Source organism: Panulirus ornatus, chromosome 31, assembly GCF_036320965.1.
Source record: "Panulirus ornatus isolate Po-2019 chromosome 31, ASM3632096v1, whole genome shotgun sequence".
Classification (NCBI taxonomy): domain Eukaryota; kingdom Metazoa; phylum Arthropoda; class Malacostraca; order Decapoda; family Palinuridae; genus Panulirus; species Panulirus ornatus.
Genome location: NC_092254.1, coordinates 7,985,553 through 8,003,234, shown reverse-complemented (window position 1 = coordinate 8,003,234; position 17,682 = coordinate 7,985,553). Strand labels below are relative to the sequence as shown.

General features: G+C 42.1%; 1 long non-coding RNA gene across 1 annotated transcript in view; it reads right to left on the bottom strand.

Moving 5' to 3' along the window:
* Positions 1–6,521, bottom strand: part of LOC139758872 (uncharacterized) — a 58,682-nt gene extending 52,161 nt beyond the window's left edge. The window contains exons 1-2 of the long non-coding RNA XR_011714959.1: positions 5,164–6,521; positions 567–687 (exon numbers count right to left, since the gene is read on the bottom strand). This is a non-coding gene — a long non-coding RNA (uncharacterized lncRNA). The remainder of the gene's footprint in view (positions 1–566; positions 688–5,163) is intronic.
* Between the last annotated feature and the right edge of the window lie 11,161 nt (positions 6,522–17,682).

The window sequence follows — 17,682 nt, the reverse complement described above, 5'->3', positions numbered from 1 at the left end:
CAAGCTCTTCAGTCGTGCTTTAATACGTCAGCGAAAGCACTACACAGTAAATGCCCCCCACCCCACACCCAACCCCCCACATGAATATTTGGGTAATTACGGCATCTCCGTTCGTTAATCCCGGTCAAAGGGGATTACCCAAATGTGTGGCAGGAAGAGCGAAGAACAGAGATTGACGTGGGGGAAAAGATGAATAGAGAAGGAGAGAGATAGAGAGAGGGGGCGGGGGAATTGCGCATCAGCTATCGTAAATAATCAGTTAAGAACAAGCGGAGGTCAACACTTTATATTCTTTCCCACACAAGTAACTGTCATGCGTATATTGACACAACACTACAGTGAAGCGTCCTTGCTATACGCTTGCTCTAATGGCGAAGTTGCGAATCGGGACGTCATTTCACGAAATGCATTTGTCCCTAATGTGGGAAGAACCGATTACAAAGTCAAAGACCACATTAACCTCAGTCCAGGAGAAGCGGAAGATTAAGGCTAAGACATGACTTAAATACCCTCAAAATAAAAGGCTCTGATGCTTGTTAAAACTGTATGGAAACTCGCACACTTACCTGAACTTGGAGGTTCCTTGACAACCCGATAGTCGTGTGGTTGGTCAAATGTGAGAGACATCTGTTCTGGTGTGTATATTACACCCGCTGATGTGGCGAACGAAGAAGTTCGTCTCATAGTCTGAAACAAGAGACACTACCAGTTAGCGGCAGGACGTTAAGAACATTCGAGTACAATTGTACTACCCCTTTAACACACGACGGTACGACCGTTGGGTAAGATGGCCTGGTATTTGACCAAACCTGACCCTTGAGCGTCAGGTCAAAGGCCTGGGTGGGGGTTACCGCTCTGATGAACGATCGCAGTGCCCTACTGGAAGTGGTTAATCCCTTTCCATTACGTCTAGTCCTTATCCCGCATACCTCTCTCTCTCTTCTCTCTCTCTCTCTCTCTCTCTCTCTCTCTCTCTCTCTCTCTCTCTCTCTCTCTCTCTCTCTCTCTCTCATCGTCAGTGCCATGACAGGCTTTAAGATTCAACGATTGACCCGAAGCCAAGACAATACAAGCAGACTTCTTTAACGAGGAATTACGTTTTCTTCGCCAAATGCTTGACGCTTAAGTCTGGAGATACTAGCACAGAAAAAAAGGTAAGAAAACAAGAAAAACCTATGAAGCTCCGAGAAAAAAAGATGCAGAGAGAAGCTCATCTATGTTGTGTCTGGAGATACACTCCCAGAGACCCGAAACAAAAAGACCGGGAGGGGAAAAGAGTCGGTGTAAAGAGGGAAATATGTGTCGTAATGGCCATAAGCAGGCCATCATCACAGCTGCTACAAGGGACATTAGGCTCCTGCTGTCTTCCTCATCCACCTGTAGTGCGTTGAATACTGCTCCGGAAGGGAGAGGCAGGAGGGAGGCAGAGGGACAGAGAGGAGATATATAAACAGCAAGGGAAAGGGAGAAATGTTCACTTAGGAAATATTCAAATACTACAGAAGAATTAAAAAAAAAAGAAAAAGAAATGCATTAGCTGCTACAGGCAATGACATCATTGTGTAATGGCACCATGGCTGTTTGATCTGTTTATGGATAGAGTGATGTGGGAGTAAATGCCAGGGTCTTGGAGAGATAGAACGAGCTTACGGTATGCTAGGGATGGGGAACGTTAGTCGAATGCCGTTCGCAGATGACACGGCAGATTTAAGCGAGAAACTGCAGAAGTTGTTGTCCGAGTTTGGGAAATAAAGTAAACTGGAACGATATGGTACACGGGGAGCGATGTACTGGCAATGGACTGAACCAGGGCATGTGAAGCAGCCAAGGAAAACCTTAGTAAGGTCTCTGGCGCCTGGTGGTGGATAAGGGACTGTGATTTCGGTGCACTACGCATGACAGCTAGAGAATAGATGTGATAATTATGCGGCCTTTTTTTCGTCCGTTAATGGCGCTACTTCGCTAACGTGGAAAAACAACGTTATAAATAGAAATGCTCGAGGAAAACCAATTACACAGTTTTTCATGAAGCTTTAAGTCAAAAATTCCTCGCAGGTAAATAGGAACAAGTCAAAATAACAAGACAACAACGAAACATGTGATGGTTGGGTCGTAACAAGAAAGAAAGAGCAGGAGGAGGAGGAGGAGGAAGTAAGCAGTTACAGAGAAAGGAAGGAAGTTAAGGGCAGGAGGAAGAGAAAACCATCAGGGTAGAGGATGGAGGCCATAGATTCAGTGCCGCCAGCATAATGGCTCACCAGCAAAATAACACAGAGAGGCCATAAACCTGTCCGAGAACCAGTGAGGGAGGAGCACCACCGCCGGAGGCTTTGGGGGGGGCCCGGGTCGGGTGCTCCGCTGCTCTCTGTATTGAAGGCCAGGCCAATGGGAGGCCTATCCTCTCTTTCTCAACTTTACCTTCCCTGTCTAACGCCTTCCGCTTCCCCTCCCGATGACCATCCATTAGGAAAAAAAGAAACCTATGAGATGCGAGTGTGTGTGTGTGTGTGTGTGTATGTAGGGAGGGAGGGTTTACATATATGTTCCACTGAGGGTTAGGTGGCATCGGTGCAAGTCGGAGCGAGAGAATTTAGGGGGTTCTTCTGGAGATCCCTGGAGACTGGGAATTAATAAGGAAATCCTACAAGTACGTGGGAAGACTAAGACCCTCTGTGAAGCAGGCATCAGAAGCTTACAGGGTTAGTGGGTGGATGTGCAGGGGAGAAGGGTTCTCAGGGAAGTGGGGGATTAATTACAGGGACGCCCTACGTATGGAAGATAATCCATGAGGAGCAGAAGACTATAGAGATGCGCTGTGTGCAGGGCGAGGCAGGAGATCCCTACGAATCAAGAGACAAGGTGGTCCCCGGGTGAGGCAGATGCAAGGATCTCTTTCCGACTTTAGATAACCAAATGCTGATCAATCTATTCCTGGCAGGGTCTGATAAGGATTACTCAAGAAGTATCAAGCAAAGTCACAGGAGGGGGCTGTGAAGGAGGGTAAGTACACAGGGCAGCATAAGGCGTGGTGTTGTGTTGAGCAGAGAGAGTGAATAATGGGCGAGTTCTTTCTCCTCCTCCTCACTTGAACTACTCCCGTGGTGCCATCCATTGTGACGTGCTGCCTAACCACTGCTCCCGGGGACGTGGCCGATTTGATACAGTAGAAAGTAGAGATTTAGACATAATACACACACACACACACACACACACACACACACACACACACACACACACACAGTAAACATATAAGAATGAATAAACAAAAACATATGACTCATAGATATACATCTAACACTAGACAAAGAGAATATAAAGACATACAAAACATACACATCCACAATGATAAAAGATAAGAGCCAAAGTCTTCCTTCCCAACATCAACAGTTTCCACTAACACTGGCACCAGATGGGAGGCACCAGCCACCAAATGTAAACAGCTGAACATCCGGGCGAAACCCTCGAGAGTCCCACCCTCTGCTTCACACACACACACACACAAAAATCCTGCACAGGAGTGTGCATGATAAATGTAAAGGTTGTCATGAGCGCGGGTCGTGACGGACGAGGCTGGCAGCGAACTTTTAGGGCGGCTTTGTCAGCATAATTCATTTCCCTCCCTCTCGCAAAGTTCTCTCTCTCTCTCTCTCTCTCTCTCTCTCTCTCTCTCTCTCTCTCTCTCTCTCTCTCTCTCTCTCTCTCTCTCTCTCTCGACGGGCGGGACTGGCCAACAACACACGCGATATCCACCAGTGACGCAAGGGAAGGGGGGCCAGAGAGAGAGATGATAATTTATGCCACCGGTATTATACGCGCGGGTGAGGGAGGGAGGGAGAGAGGAGGAGGGAGAATTAATATCTAGTGAAGTATTTGTTTATGCAGCTTCTTCGTCCTTATCCGATTCAGAGAAAGATTTAGGGCGAGTATCATTTTATGTTTTTGGGGGGAGATGGCTACCACCGACGTATGACGGACACCCCAAGTAGAGTCGGAAGCTTTGGATGGTGATTTAAAGGGATTTTCTTCTGTTTTGCTGCCGAGTGTCGATGCTCGAAATGATCGTGTCACTCAATGTTATGGTTTCCGAGACGCATCTGATATAGATTACGGGACAGAGCAACTGTATCTGGCTTACGGAAAGTCGTTACAATGTACTTATTACGTATCCAACCAAAATCCTTATCAAAAAAAAAGGAGTATATAAAAGAAACTAATCCTTACGGTCAGAAAATACAATTTAGAGAATGAACAGTACGGAAATTGCTTTTGTAAAACACAATGGGGGTTCCAACAAGGAGACTGACAGGTCAATTTACAAACAAGTATTTTCCATTATCGACAGAATATCACAAATGAAATGCAATAACTATTCTCGAATTGATTTTGATGACTTAGCGGAGTGCTATCTTGTAGCGCGTTAAGAGAAATACTGGAACACGCTGACAGAGCAGCGAAAGGCGCACGAATGGACTTTATATTTCGTGCAATGAAACACCGTCAACATTCTACTACACAGCTCTCCCTCGGCTAGACTGATGGTGCCACGGATATTGTCCTGCACGATGACACATGCCAGGAATCATGCTTGATGCATTGCTTCAGTCACGGGGCACGTATAGACGTTACGATCCCACAATTAAACATTACAGCTATTTTGAGAGGGCTTTTCCGAGCAGACTTTGCTCTACGTAGCAAAAATCTTGGCGGGAAAATCCTTCAAGAAATCGTACAAATATTAGAGACACGTTTGTAATTCAATATCCTGTGAAGACTCAGCGTAGACCTCGTTGCTTTAGTAACAGTTAATCGATGTAGGAAGACAGTGTTACAGAGGAAGATATTACAACATAACCACAACGGACCAGCTCGCCTGATGCATTGCATGAGCAGGAAAGTGTGTGCATTCAACTTATTAATGAAGAAAATGAAATGCACAGCAAAGTTAAAACGAACATATGATCAAAAGCCTGTAACTGAAATCATGTAAAACAAGTAGGTCTTGAGGTGGTTAAGAACCTGAAAGGAAATTTGGATAGGAAATTTGAATTCAAATTACATAAATGAAATCGAATTAACACGTTAGTGTTAAATAGCAAACTGAGACCTTTAACAAGTAATTGAAATGAAACGATAATGAATAAACAAATGAGAAAGAATATTCACCTGAAGACTTTCCGCGAGAACCAGTTCTAGTTCTGCCAAGCTTCCTAATTCCACCTCCTATTCCAGAGGCAGACTTGTTCTTCTTCCGTCTCGTATCGTGATGATCCTTAGCTTCTGTTCTATACTTCGTCTCCATCCTAATAGTGCGTCCTAATGGTCCCTGACCCTCACCCAACAGTGCATGATACCATTCAGGGTGGTGTCCGTCCTCATTCATACGCCTGAGTGGGTCATACCAGCGTAGATGCGTCCTCTTAAAACTTAAGAATGATTTCGCATCAAGTTCACTTATCTTGGTTCTGTTCCTCATCCCTGCTACCTTTGAATCAGGCTCAGTCCTCTCATCTCTGCGGTGTCTTTTGCTCCTTACACTAATTGTCGAGACTTACAATTCAGATTCTTATGTTAATAATGGTCCTTATCTGTTAACAATTACTTAAACATAAGAGTAAAATCTATCATCTGTCCTCAACCAAATCTTAAAGTTCTTTCTTGTCTGTCTGAACACCATCATCACCTCCACTTTGTTCACATCAAACTTCACTCCACGACTTTCCAGTTCTGAATTCCATACGTTGATGATATTAGGAACTTTCTATACGTTCTGAAGTTCGGGCAACTGGTCGTACTTTTGGCTGATAGATACTAAACTCTGACAGTTCTTAACTAAATCCCTTGGGACGTAATAATCCAGCGGTTGTCAAAGGCCTTTTTTTTTTTAAGACCTAGAAATGAAACGTGCATCCTTTTCTTCCACTCATGATTATCCTAAATGAAGAAATTTCGTCGACGTGCAGTAGGTTCAGTCTTTGTAACTCCTTGGTGAAGTCAAGAGAAGGGAAGGAGGCCACATACCCATACAAAGATGCACTAGTAGAGATGGTACAGGCCTCTACATATGTCTTGCACAATTTCCACATGAGAAAATATGTATTATACTTCTTAATATCGTTGACACTTCAGTGTGCACGATGGTGGGGGCAGGTTTCTGGGTACCTTGTTTGGTAAGAGCATCTAGCCCGTCGCTTGCACTCATCGCCACGATGATATTTTTCCCTTCGTAGGGAGACTCTGAACGAGTAGGAATACAAGAGTGAAAAGGTTAATATTACCCATTGGGTTGTATGTGGCAAGTGCTTCTGTGGTAAGACGTTCGCAGCGTGAGACCTCCCTTGACAACTGGGGCAGACTACAGAGTTACTTACTTCTTGGGCAAGATTTACTGCACACTGTGATTCTGGTTGAAGCTAACTGCGTATTCTCAATGGCTCTGATTTAGCAAAGTGGCTACCAAGTGTCTGGACCGCTGGCATATGTATCAGTTGAATAATCACAAGATGAATGGACGTAGAATGATGGTGCTGAAGTGACCTAATTGGTCTTTTTGTGTGGGTGTGTACCATTCAATGAAGATGATTTCTGTCGCTAGTGTCTTCTCTTATCCAACAGTCGGGCGGAACTGTGGTAGTTAAAGCTGTATCCATAGGGAGTCTTGCTGATCGTGTCTTCTGGTCTGAACATAACCACCCGTTCAGAATTCGTTCTTAATCATCGATTCTTGACTATGGCGAGGAAAGCTTCCTGAATCTTGTCAAGTCGTGGTGGTTCAAGAGGTTGAAGTCTTTGGGGCGTAGTTTAGTAATGAGGTGTGTTACCACTACATCTCCAAGATTCTTGTTTAGATCGGGAACGTTGGCCTTCACTAGACAGGTTTCCATCGCAGTGTCTTGCAAGAGGGCTTGCTTCCCAGTGGAGTGTGACGGTTTTGTTTGGCAGTTCGTCCCGGACACGAGTACATACGTCATGCTTCCCGACACCTCCCTAGCCGGCGTCACTACCCAGGACTAGGAATACACTTACCCCCCAGCCAACGGCCGTCGAAGAGTGGTACTCCCGGTCATCAACGGGATGGCTAACATTTCCAGGTGCGCCAGCAGGGAGCGAGAACCTGGACTTAAAAGGTCTCTTGTGGATATACACCACCCAGGGTCATCCTTCCAGACCGACTACACCACCCAGGATCATCCTTCCAGACTGACAAGGACATCATGGCTTAGCATATGAGCAAAGCTCAGTGATTATAATCATGAAGTATCAGAAAAAATGTGCCTAGCTATCGAGGATACTCGACTCCCGCCTTTCAAACCCCGAGTTTGAAGACTCGTTCTTTATGGAGATGCGATACACACGCACTAGCTGTCGGTGAATGACACACACACAGCATTTGTCAGTGTTTCTGTTACCTTCACCAAAGATGACCAAGACTCCCTCATTCTCTTGTTCACCTTCAGCAGCACAGCGCCACAGGTCACTTAACATAACTCTGATATCTGTATACCTCTTTCCATCGTCCACTCCCAGTGAGCCTTCACAAAGTTCATCATGTTCGATGACCAAATCTCTACCTTATGTTACCTTGCATCATACCGACCTTATTACCTCCGCCCAGATGCAGAGCGACTCTGATCTTTCTTTCATTGGTATAATCCATGTTTCCTAAGACTATCTACTTTCCACGTTAACACAAACCCTGAACTCATGCAGGATGTTGTCTTCTCCTCCTTTTCAAATGACTTGTGATCTATATTCGTCTTCCTTCCTCTTTCCCTCTAGTCTCAGTCACTCGGGGAAGACCTTGTCTTTCTCTCTTCATAGTCTCCACTTCGGCTTCCATCTTGCTCCTCCGTGTTCCACTTCTAGGCGTCCTCAGAGTTCACTTCCCAGTTCGATTCAGTGTCGTGTATCTCAAGAGTCCGTCCAGCCCAAAGCTAAATAAGGGTACCACGAGCAAGATAATAGTCGTCACTGGCTTTCTAGGTCCATCTTGATATTACCAGAGCCCCTTCCTGCACAGTTCGGGCACCGCAACGTGCTCATGGAGAATTTAGTCCCCTTAAAGATAAAGGAAAAAAATGAAATTAAAATGAAGCTGGGGTATGAGTCACAGGAATTAGGAGAATCATGTTTAGATGTTCAAATTTGTATCAGAATCAGATGGAAGAATTGTTGATTATGGTGAAATCTAAAGACAATGCTCTCCAAGGTTACACGAGAGTCAGTAAACAATTTTAAATATTTACTTCCGGAAAAGAGGTCAGGTCAGTCGACAATGGAGGCCTGGCGTAATTCACCGAGAGTAATCACAAATAGTATATGTACTCACAGATACATACATAGGCACATACAAGTAAACAAAAACACAAAGACGAGCACACACACACTGGAGAGAAATGTGGCCCCACGAGAGTAAAACTCATTTCCTGACGCAGTACAAATAGGTAATTTCAAATAGGTAATTACACACACACACACACACACACACACACACACACACACACACACACACACACAGCGTACGTACATTCGTCACACATGTTTGAGGAGTGTAAATATAGACTAGTGTTGGCCAATCTATCTCCGTCACTGTCGAATTTCCATTATGGTCTTTACCTGGCTGCAGCGAGGAGCGCGGCTGCAGCTCTCATCAATTAATATTAATGAACGTGTGGTGAAAATAAGCCGTCACCTCGACCGGAATGAAGTGGCGCAGCAGACTGAAGGCTTAATGGAACCTTGTTGTAGTGCAATCATTGATACGATGCGTTGGTTATGACTTGCTATGACAATGTTAGATTTCGGTAGTCTATATATATATATATATATATATATATATATATATATATATATATATATATATATATATATATATATTTCGACATTCTCTCCATACGATCAAAACGTTTTTCTTTAATTCCAAACGCTTCCCTACACCTCTAGAAACTCCTTCACCACACCCCAGTCGCTGGCTTTTCATAAGCAGACGTTCTTTTAAACCCCTAAAGTCTCATTCGTTACATCCGCAACACCCTCTTTACACCACTAGGCAACTGTTCGTTATATCTTGACGTCCTTAAGTTTACAACCCCAACGCTCCTTTGAACAAACCACTACACCTTCCCTTTACACCCCAGCAACACTTTTTAACAAGTCAATACACCTTCTCCTTACACCACCCCCCACACCTACCACACCTCCACTAAGACCTCCTATTCCCATAATCTTAGCGGCCTCATCTCTTCCTTTCGTCTCCCTTTCAGAGCTTCCTCGGACTCGGGAGGGAGAGGGAGAGAGGGGAAGACTTTGATGAATTGTCGAGTTGCCGCCTCCCTGAGCCACTGAAAGACTTCCAACTTCTATGCCCCTTTTTTTTTTTTTTCCTACAGTTTTGCTTGAGCTGTTAAACTTTGGGTAGGATTTCAGAAAGTTATTATACGAGACCAGAGACGTCTCTCTACCAGACGTCGTGTTTACTGTCGTCCACTTGTGGTCATAGAGTGAACAATTCATAACATCAAAATGGCGAGCCCGCTTTTTCACTCACTTCGTAGATTTTTCTCAAAGTCGTTCTTTATATACGAAAACATGAAGTCAAGCCGGGTATTAATTTTTCCCCTTATAAGTTATGGTCTCAGGATATTGGTGGGGGCAGAACCACTTAGCTATATACATCGATAATACCCAGTAATTGAGTTTATAATTTATATACTCGCATCATTTTCCCGGCAATATATGAAGCGTCCGTCCCCTTGGGTTCTAAGAGTGTTATACGTCGGTGGCGTGAAGCATTTATGGGTGTAGATCCGCCCACGTCATAATTGGAAAGTGGATCTTGAGGGAAGTGGCGCCCTAGAGAGGCGTTTATATAGACTCTGCCTGAAGGGGACAGACGGTGAAAATATGACGTCAAGCATCTTCTTAATATGGTTATAAACGCCAGTGCCCAAGACCACAACATTTACCACGGCAATAGCTAAACCTGCTGGTTACTAATGATGCTGTTATGATCGTTTCCACTGTTGTCTCTAACTACCTTGGTGTTGTTAGACCACTTGTTGTTACGATCGTTAGTAACGGCCTACTTTTGCAGCTTCTTTTGCAGTTAATGAAATGCTGAGCGATTCTGGTGTTGCTGCTGATGCTAATGTTATTGTTCCTATTGTTCCTGATGCTTTTGTTTCTGTTTACATTGTTCCTGATGCTTTTGTTTCTGTTTACATTGTTCCTGATGCTTTTGTTTCTGTTTACATTGTTCCTGATGCTTTTGTTTCTGTTTACATTGTTCCTGATGCTTTTGTTTCTGTTTACATTGTTCCTGATGCTTTTGTTTCTGTTTACATTGTTCCTGATGCTTTTGTTTCTGTTTACATTGTTCCTGATGCTTTTGTTTCTGTTTACATTGTTCCTGATGCTTTTGTTTCTGTTTACATTGTTCCTGATGCTTTTGTTTCTGTTTACATTGTTCCTGATGCTTTTGTTTCTGTTTACATTGTTCCTTGTGCCGGTGTTTCTGTTCCTATTGTTCCTTGTGCCGGTGTTTCTGTTCCTATTGTTCCCAGTACTTTATCTGTACTTTTATGCGTGCAACCGTGCATGTGCGTACGTCTATCATCAGTGTGCGCGTGTGAAAAGCAATCGTGTTTACGTGGGTCTACATAAAAAAAATAATTCATCTTTCTGCGTAATGTGAAAAAAGCAAAGTCTAACATTTACTTCAATATCAAAAGGAAAAAGCGAACACTTACGTGAACCTCTCCATCAACCAGGAAAAAATAAATTATATATATATTTATATATATATATATATATATATATATATATATATATATATATATATATATATATATATATATATATATCCCCCATCGTCACCAAGACGAAAAAAAAAAGGTGCAAGTCGAGTGTGTTCAATGGGAGGCAGTAACGAGAGATGGCGGTGTCACCTAGCTAGCGCAAGGCTACATCCATTACCTGAACAAACAGGTGGACGCGCGACTGTGTCGCCAGCTGCTGGGCCAATATTTACCTTGGCCACACCCGACTGTTAATGAGCCTCTCACCTTGTTGGCTTGCTGAGGCTTATGTGTGAGAGGGAAGCGCCCTCTGGGATAAGGCCAGGGCCCCCCTTATCTACGCCCTCCATTGTTTAGGGCTTAGAGCCATTATATTAGTCTTCCATTACATTTATGGGAGACAGATATGTACGTGGATATATACATCAGGAGCTATAGTCAGAAATAAAGTTATATTAATCAATGATGATGATGTTTTATTATATATGTGTGTGTGTGTGTGTGGTTCATAGGGAGCGAGGAGGACAAGCGTCTGGCATGTAAGAATTAACGAACATATATCATGTCTCGCATGACATCTTGATTCTATCTTTTTAGGTTCAACTAGCCATTTCTCTGGTAGTATTTCCAACATGAGAACACGTCTTTGACGACTCTCGCTTAACCCCCTCAGCACAACAGTGCGACCCTTAAACACGACGGTGCAATCCCACGGGCACGCCAGAAGCCAGATTTTTTCTAGGTTTGTGCATGTGACTGAACCCAGAACTGGTTATAGATTTACTATGTAACTTGTGCGCGGAGCTAAAGAGAAATACGAGAGACATTACAGGAGGGAGAGGAGGATGCGGATGAGCCTTCTTAGTGTTCTATCCTCTCCTCATCAACTTAGTTTTAGGGATTTGATGGATTGAAGTACAAAATAGATAAACATTGACCAACGGGCTGTCTGTTGCTCGTCTTTCGCACGGGAATTTACTCTCAATATTCACACTAGAATCTACTCTTCATATTCACGAGGAAAACGTACAGCTGTAATGCTCATTTACACCATGAAGAATGAAGTACCTATGTACACGGTGTCTCAAAAGTCCGTATTCGAAGGCAGAATTCACTACACATGTTAAAATCGAATCATGGACTTGGTATACATATATGTGCTACACTTGTTAAATCAAAGGGAAGTGGTTCATTCTTCCTGTAAATAAGTACGGACTCTCGAGACACTTGGTATCCAATTCCTGTTTATGTGGCGTGTACAGTCAAAGACAATCATCTTCCTCAATTTTGGCAAAAACTTAATGGAAAGGTTGAGCCAACCTACACACGTGCCTGTGCCACTTATGTACATGTGGCAGGCCTGGTACCCGGCCTGGTACCAGTGAAACAAGTGGCCAGTTTATTATTTACTGTTCGGTGGTGCTTAGCCGCCACTGATGCGCAGTTAGGTCATACTCACATCACCAGTACATGCGTAGAATGAGCTCATGTCAGGTCTATGAGCAGACCCTATACGGTTCAATGTTTACACACATCTACAACATCCCTTAACCCAGTAAATACCTGCTTAGGGTCGATAGTTTATCATACCATCACGTTTTCAGTTCATTACAGGAGGTCATAAATAAAGATCACTGTGGTATCTGTACCACGTAGTCAGTAACTGTAATCATTCTCACAAGTACAAGACATTACGTTTGATGTGATAACCACACATGATATGAACGATCTTCTGTCATGTTTCAACGTCTGTTTATCTTCGTCCAGCTAATCAGGTATACCAACCAGATGCCACTAGACGCGTCTCATAATGTTTCGATAGATTTATAACTAATCATCGGACACAACAGGGAAGATGACTGGTGTCTTCGATCGCACACACACGTATATGTTCGTCCAGGTAATTTGCTAGCCATCTTAAGGGGTGACTTATCTCGAACTTTGTTGACTACCGTGTGGCCTTGGAATTAATTACGGCATCACTCAGCAGAGAACAACTGTTCTTTATGGATATATTCTATTAAACATATTCAAACGATATATTTTCATTCATAGATAAACTAATATTTCTCTTCATTTCAGCAAAATCCATTTCATTATAGCCGGAAACGGCATCTTAAGGTTATATTAACGAGTTTAAATTTTTGCTTGAAAATACTGTAATATTCTATACATTCGGTAATCATTTTTCCTGCATCTTGTACTGTCTTATCTCCGTCAACATGTCATCATAGTAGTTCAAAGGAAAGTATACATTTTGTTAAAAAACCTTAAATGTGTTTTTCTAATGCTTTTCTCAGACGAATAGCCATTCTAAATATCCCTTCTATCAAGTGTTTTCAGGTGATGGTAATTTCATAATTAGTGTGGGACGAAAGACAATATAAAGCGGCGCTTGAGGACGGAGTAGAGTTGAATAATGGTCATTGAAATGAAATTAAAAGATAATTAGGGATGAAATAATGAAGAAAATTAAGCCCTTTACTTCATAAGTAATTAAGTACTTGAGATTCTGAGCACCTTAAAGACCTCTGGTTTGGTCTCCTGCCATCTGTCTCCACACCAGAGCCTCCCCTCCGGCTCTCCGATCTCCCTGACCTCCCTCCAACCTCACAACACTCCTCCAACATTCTGTAATACCTCCGTCACTTCCCTCCAACATTCTCTACCATTTCCTTTACAAAGATCCCCACTCTCATTCATCCCATGTCATACCCTAATACTCCCGCTGCACCGTTAATACTTCCTCCACAAAAAATGATCAGACATCCTACCCACTGCCCATCTCAGCTCTCATATCCAGCTTACTCCATTGCACACGTCACTAACACATACTTCAGTAGAGCCTGCTGACCCCCTAGCTTTGTTCACCCTACGTATATTACGAAGCAAATTCATTTTTAAGCAAAGTATTCCCGATCACAAATTTTCGGAAACTACACAACTCGACAAGCAGTACCCCCATTTTCACGTACACCTGGTGCCCAATGCCTCCATATCATACCCATATACTCTTGCATTCACCTCTTCTCGCACCAAGATTCGATCCCTTGCATCAAAATTGCCGAAGCAGTGACTCAACAACACCAGTAGCTCTGTTTGGCGCATAAACATTATGCGTGTGTATGTGACCAGAACAGTTTCAGCGAGAAAGCACTGTATTCCTTAAATTCAAGTGTTTCAGACTGTGTTCGTTATATCTTTTATACAACAAATCTCTTTGCTTAGAGTATTCATACTATGTTGACATATGCCTTATCTGACCTATATACGAAAAAGATATACCTATTTAAATTAGAATCAGATCAAGGATTAAACTTTTTTCACCCGGGCCACTGGACATCCACTTACCCAATTTCGCTAAAATTATAATATTTGGGGAGATATGATGGCGTTTCATAATTTCGACAATGTGACGAGTGCCAAACGAGCGAGGTTACGAGATATTTTCTTACGTGGAAATGTATCATTTTGAATCTATAATATAAAATCTTGCACAAAGATTTAAATAAATCTAATTTGTATTAGTTTTTTGGCTTTCAAGTATAACATGGGTTAAAACCAAGCTTATGCCATCAATTTTGATGATATCACTGGGGTGCCTAAGCAACTAGTGACTGCTGATACGGTAATTTACCAGGATCAAAACGGAATAAAAGCCTAGACTATTCTACTTTAGAACCCCGTAGTCCTGATATTAACGGCCACTCATGCGAAATGTTTTATCATTTAATACTTTCAAAGCAGCTGTGTAAATTCAAGATTCTTATGAATAGATTAAATGACATTTCACTCGCCGAAAACAATGAACGATCGAGTTGTAAACGCCTGCAGTTCCACTGTTCGTACTAAAGGAGGGAAAACGTAGTACGGGTCTACCACCCTTATTATATACATATAAAATGTCTGTTTTACTGGCCTTTATCAACAGTTTTCGAACTACAATCTGCAAGTTGTGTGGTATCCACGTACAGTGTTGCTATACTCCCAAACAATGATTAGCGAAACTACCAACTTTACGCCATGCATCACTACAGACAACAAGCTCTTCACACATTGTAATGTGATTAAAGTATGAAAGCATTGCAACATTCATACCTAATATTACAAAACTGGATGTTATAATGGCCCTAAACATATACAGACAAGTCAATTTTCTTATCATCCACACACTGTAACGGTCGTTTAATTCATTTTGAATTTCCCGCGGACCATAGATTAACTCATTTTAGTCTATACCATAAAAGTATGGCACTGACTACCACTTGAGTGTTTAAGCTACAGGTACCTACCGTTATCATTAACTTACCAGTATTGCAACAGGAAAATGAAAGTAGTGACCAGTCTGCATCGGAAGCCAGTAGATTCTTGAGGGCCATTAATGTCCATTCACATATAATGTTTACTAAGTTGACGCCTTTTAAAATCGGGTGTGCGCAAATTTATGTCTTGCAGAAATATGAAATATCAATAATCTCAACAACACAGTTTCACTCGCCCAAAAAAACGTGAGTGTGAGGTACGAGGTCTTGCACCGCAGCACCCCAAATGATCGTACGAAAAAGGCGGGAAACAACATTACAGGTTTACCAACGTTATAGTGCTTATGAGGGGAAAATACAGATCGACGTACGTTATGAAGTCTATACAATAAGTCTAGATAAGTAGCCTCTTAATATAGTTATTGAACCACAAGCAATAGGTTATGTGGTCTACATATATTCTAGCTAAACCCTATACATTAACATACAGGGATACCAACTCCCAGAAACATTAACTCGGCAAGGGTTATTCACACATTCTCATGCGATAATACATGAAAACATGCTAGCTTTCGTGACTAATATCACATAGCAAGTTAAAAAGCCTTCAAATTACTTTTATTACTCATATCGAATATCAAATGACGAGAGTGTTATAACCGAAATGTTTCATCAACAAACGACCAATGGCTAATTTGGACAGAGATCGATTCATAGATTTACACTTCGTGCTATTCATTTCTATTGGTTTGCCTTAGACACTTTTTCTGTGAATATCATACGTTAATGGCTCACAAAACCAGTAAATAATTAGTAGTTTTGGCCAAAAAACAATGAGCTGTATAGATTGGACCCAGGATAACTGGAAGGAGGCAAAATACAGTACAAATCTTAAAATATAACTGTTCAGTATTCGAAGATGGAGTCATTCCTTCATTGAGCCATTTCAAAAAAGTAATTTGAAATCTACTGGCATTCAGCAGATTGCTTTCCATACAAAATTTAGCAAGATAACTTGTGTACATCTTTGTATGAGTATCAAACTCTATAATGCAGACACCATCACCCAAATAAGTTTTTCCCCAATAACGTGAGAGGTAAAGTGCAAAACTTCTGTGCCTCATTTTTATCTTTTAAACTGACTACCAAACTCACCATAATATTGACGTCCATTCAAGTCGTACCGATGTGAAGAATTCCAAATACGACTAGGCTTTCATCAAATCGTAACAATACTAATTTTTGAAGAACAGGTTCTGTAGCATATACTGTCACTGTAACTATACCAAAATACATCAAAACCTAAGAATCACAGTAACTTCTTGTTTTGCAATATATGTAACTGTTTTATAATTTTCTTGAGTATGACGTCTACGTCTACCATATGCTGCAGCTACGTGAATAATACTCCAAATGAAATCGGGTTAAGGTATTGCAATTTGCTGTTTTAAATGTTAAACAGGTACATATGCAGATCTTTTTTGATGTCAATAATCAATAGTGTTTCTCAATCAAATGTATTCTATAAAACGAAAAAGAAACCAATTAATGGCTAGGATAGTACGAACTAAAACGGTCTCGATAATTGTTATCGTTTGATTAATTTGAACAAGCCATGTAAACTCCTTTTCACTCTGGCCCAGTCAAAATATTTTCGGTTCTCAAAATAGAGACCCAGAGTAAGTCTACATATCTTTTATAAACACCAGACAGTAAGAAAACGCAAATAAAATAGGTAGTAAACTGTGGGCAGCTACTAGCCTGAGAAGTAAATTACAAGTTCTATCTGCCTGGGAACTTTGAAAAGTGATGGCTGCGTAATGAACCAGCACTTCAGTAGTTGTCAAGTTACACTCCTTTGACCCAGGTAGCTGTCTCCTCTTTCTGCCCCACCACAAATGAACTGCTGACATTCTGTCCACAAACACAATATGTAGACAACTCATTTTTCATACCTCTAGACTTACCTGTGGTAAGAGCTATGCAATTACCGTGCCTTTTGGCAAAATAACACGAGCAACAGATAGAAGTACTTGGAGGGAATGTTCGACAGGAGCATGAGGTAGAAACATCAGGTAGAAGTAGTAAGAAGGAGCATTAGCTGGGAACATTAGTTAGAAATAATAAGTTGGAATAGGCAGGAAAATTAGGTAGAAACATTGGGTAGGAGCCTCTGAAAACACTGCAGTTGCCCTCTGCCAGTAGCCTGTGCCTGTTACAGGTTTGGCTAACATGTAGCACTCAAGTTAGTTATGGAGAATCTTGGCATGGCCACACCCTTAAGGGAGCTTCCAAAGGGAACAGGCATCAGAGATAGATAGCTAGACAATAAAACATGGGAACACCAATAAATAAAGAACAGGGATTCCAAATTGGAGATGGAAGGGTGGAGTGAAAAAATACTTTGAGCGATCAGGGTCTGAACATTTAGGAGGGCGAAAGGCATGCAAGGATTAGAGTAAACTGGAACAACGCTGTATACTGGGGACGAAATGCTGTCAACAGAGTGAGCCAGGGAATGTGAAACATTCAGGGTAAACCCTAGAAAGGTCTCTAGGGCCTGGTTGTGGACAGGAAGCTGTGGTTTTGGTGCATTTCACAACAGCTAGGGAACAGATGAGTAGATA